The following is a 4,266-nucleotide window of genomic DNA, read 5'->3' as shown; positions in this document are numbered from 1 at the left end:
TCAAACAAGCATTATGAATCAAAATTAAGCCAAACACATTCAAACAAAGCTAATTAAATAAAATGAAACTCAAATACATTCAAACAAAGCTTTTTGGATAAAATGAATGTCAAATGCATTCTACAAAGGTAATTGAATCAATTGAAAGTCAAACACATTCAAACGAAATTAATTGAATCCAATGAAAGTCAAACACATTCAAATAAAGCTAATTGAATCAAATGAAAGTCAAAGACATTCAAACAAGCTTTATGAATCAAATTTAAGCCAAATACATTCAAACAAAGCTAATTAAATCAAATGAAAGTCAAACACATTCAAACAAAGCTTTTTTGATAAAATAAATGTCAAATGAATTCTACAAAGGTAATTGAATCAATTGAAAGTCAAACACATTCAAACAAAGCTAATTGAATCCAATGAAAGTCAAACACATTCAAATAAAGCTAATTGAATCAAATGAAAGTCAAAGACATTTAAACAAGCTTTATAAATCAAATTTAAGCCAAATACATTTAAACAAAGCTAATTAAATCAAATGAAAGTAAAACACATTCAAACAAAGCTTTTGGAATAAAATGAATGTCAAATGCATTCTACAAAGGTAATTGAATCAATTGAAAGTCAATCACAGTCAAACGAATCTAATTGAATCCTATGAAAGTCAAACACATTCAAATAAAGCTTTTTAAATCAAATCAAAGTCTAATGCATTCAACAAAGCTAGTTGAATCAAATGAAAGTCAAACACATTAAAAAAAAGCTAATTAAATCCAATGAAAGTCAAACACATTCAAATAAAGCTTTTCAAATCAAATTAAAGTCTAATGCATTCAACAAAGCTAATTGAATGAAATGAAAGTCAAACACATTCAAACGAAGCTAATTGAATCAAATGAAAGTCAAATGCATTCAAACAAGCTTTATGAATCAAATTTAAGCTAAACACATTCAAACAAAGCTAATTGAATCAATTGAAAGTCAAACACATTCAAACGAAGCTAATTGAATCAAATGAAAGTCAAACACATTCAAACAAGCTTTATGAATCAAATTTAAGCTAAACACATTCAAAACAAAGCTAATTGAATCAATTGAAAGTCAAACACATTCAAACGAAGCTAATTGAATCAAATGAAAGTCAAACACATTCAAACAAAGGTTTTTGAATCAATTCAAGCCAAACACATTGAAACAAAGCTAATTAAATCAAATGAAAGTCTTACACATTCAAACAAAGCTTTTTGAATAAAATGAATGTCAAATGAATTCTACAAAGCTAATTGAATCAATTGAAAGCCAAACACATTCAAACAAGCTTTATGAATCAAATTTAAGCTAAACACATTCAAACAAAGGTTTTTTAATTAAATTTAAACCAAACACATTCAAACAAAGCTAATTAAATCAAATGAAAGTCAAACACATTCATACAAAACGTTTTGAATAAAATGAATGTCAAATGCATTCTATAAAGCTAATTGAATCAATTAAAAGTGAAACACATTCAAACAAAGCTAATTGAATCCAATGAAAATCAAACACATTCAAATAAAGCTTTTTAAATCAAATTAAAGTCTAATGCAATCAACAAAGCTAATTGAATCAAATGAAAGTCAAACACATTCAAACAAAGCTAATTGAATCAAATGAATTTCAACACATTCAAATAAAGCTAATTGAATCAAATAAAAGTCAAGCACATTCAAACAAACCTAATTGAATCAAATGAAAGTCAAACACATTCAACTATAGCTTTTTGAATCAAATGAATGTCAAATGCATTCATTAAAGCTAATTGAATCGAATGAAAGTCAAAGACATTCAAACAAACCTAATTGAATCCAATGAAAGTCAAACACATTCAAATAAAGCTTTGTGAATCAAATTAATGTCAAATGCATTCAACAAAGCAAATTGAATCAAATGAAAGTCAAATGCATTAAAACAAGCTTTATGAATTAAATTTAAGCCAAACACATTCAAACAAAGCTAATTGAATCAATTGAAAGTCAAACACATTCAAACGAAGCTAATTGAATCTAATGAAAATCAAACACATTCAAACAAAGGTTTTTGAATCAAATTTAAGCCAAACACATTGAAACAAAGCTAATTAAATCAAATGAAAGTCAAACACATTCAAACAAAGCTTTTTGAATAAAATAAATGTCAAATGCATTCTACAAAGCTAATTGAATCAATTGAAAGCCAAACACATTCAAACAAGCTTTATGAATCAACTTTAAGCCAAACACATTCAAACAAAGGTTTTTGAATCAAATTTAAGCCAAACACATTCAAACAAAGCTAATTAAATCAAATGAAAGTCAAACACATTCAAACAAAGCTTTTTGGATAAAATGAATGTCAAATGCATTTTACAAAGGTAATTGAATCAATTGAAAGTCAAACACATTCAAACAAAGCTAATTGAATCCAATGAAAGTCAAACACATTCAAATAAAGCTAATTGAATCAAATGAAAGTCAAAGACATTCAAACAAGCTTTATGAATGAAATTTAAGCCAAATACATTCAAACAATGCTAATTAAATCAAATGAAAGTCAAACACATTCAAACAAAGCTTTTGGAATAAAATGAATGTTGTTTCGGGGTTTTCTGATGTCCTGCGGGAGAGTTACAATTTCGAGACTGGAACCGGACGCTTGTACCTGCAAAACAAATGGATGCCCCGGATGATTGGAGATCCGCCTCCGACGGTCAAGTTAGTACTTGATTAAGGTCAAGTTATCTCTAGGTGAGAGTGTTAAATGTGCGTAATCCCTCTTAATGAGGATTAATGGGCATATTTATATGCCTTGGGATGCGTGCCAGTACATGAAGGACACGTGGCGAAACCTGGCTGGCCCATGTGTCGGATGCTGATTGGTGAATAAAAATCCCCTAATCATTTGCCCCTCACAGGTGGCACGTGACTGGTCACGTGTTACCTGTGACAGGTGTCGCACCGTGACAGGCGACGACCTGCTACAGGTGTCACTCGGCGAAAGGCCGAGAGATTCTCCCGCCCAAATTTTGAATTTTGGAAGTGACCCTTCGCCTTCTCACTTTGCCTATATAAGGGTGTGTTGACTTCAGCCATTTTCACACTTGAGAACTTTTTAGAGAGAACATTCGGACCCCTGAACGTGCTCTGACATTTCGGACCCTTTCTGCCTACCGCCTGCTCTGACAAGCCGACTACACATGATTTTCAGAACTCCGTCAACTTCACTCGTTCAGGTAACCGTCGGTTCTCTTACTCTTAATTTTCTCTTTATTTTATTCTTTTTTGAAATGGCACCACGGAAGCACACGACACGACCTAGGTTAGTGATCAGCCGGTCACCGGGGACGGCTGAATCTAGGACTAGGAGTGCCGCCTGCCCTTTTCCGGACCCATCTTTGCCCTTTATATAAAGTCTGACTATCTCTGTGTCTATGCAAAACATGATGGCCAGAACAAAAAGGACTGCTAGGATCTCGAACTCAAACGGCTCCTCCCACAGGGTGCCGATTAGTGAAACATCTGACCAGGCGCCAGATGTGGAAGTGAACCAAAGCGGCTTGAAAGCCGACAGTTCTGAGGGAGGGGTCAAAGTGACCCCTTCCCATTTTACAGTTGACAAGTCTACATTCTCTCCTGCTCCTTTTGAAGGAGAGAAGGCGGGCCCCTCTGGGAGAGGGGAGGAGTCGTCCTGTTCAGACTCGTCAGAGGACGAATCCGAGTCTAGCTCTTCTGGTCATACTTCTCTGGACACAGAAGAGAAAAACAGCCGCCTACAAGAGGCGAGGCTTTCTCACGCAGTTGAGAAGGGGGACAATTGGGCGGAGCCATCCGCCTCTTACCGAGAGAAAAATACCCCCTACTACTGCACTGTCCCACAGGGCCGGATCACGGCCATGCAAGAGAGAGTGGGGAGCTTTATTGCGAACCACACAATGGGCCCTGGCTTTTTAGTTTTTGTGCCGGATCTAGAAGACACAGTTGTCTGGCCGGCTGGTACTAGTTATGATGGCGCCTGCTTTGGCTGCTACGAGGCGGCCATCAGGGTTGGGCTGCGCTTCCCACTACATCTGGCTGTTCAGCGGATCTTGGATGGGTATGAGTTGGGGTTATGGCAGTTAGCCCCAAACTCCTGGGTCAACGTACTCGGTTATGTGGCCGGGTGCGAACTGCACGGGGTGGAGCCAAACTTCGAGGCTTTCGCCCACATGAACTACCTCAGCCGGACCTCTAAGGCAGGCGGTACCGGCTGGTA

Source organism: Chenopodium quinoa, unplaced genomic scaffold, assembly GCF_001683475.1.
Source record: "Chenopodium quinoa cultivar QQ74 unplaced genomic scaffold, ASM168347v1, whole genome shotgun sequence".
NCBI lineage: Eukaryota > Viridiplantae > Streptophyta > Magnoliopsida > Caryophyllales > Amaranthaceae > Chenopodium > Chenopodium quinoa.
This window is presented reverse-complemented; position numbering follows the sequence as displayed.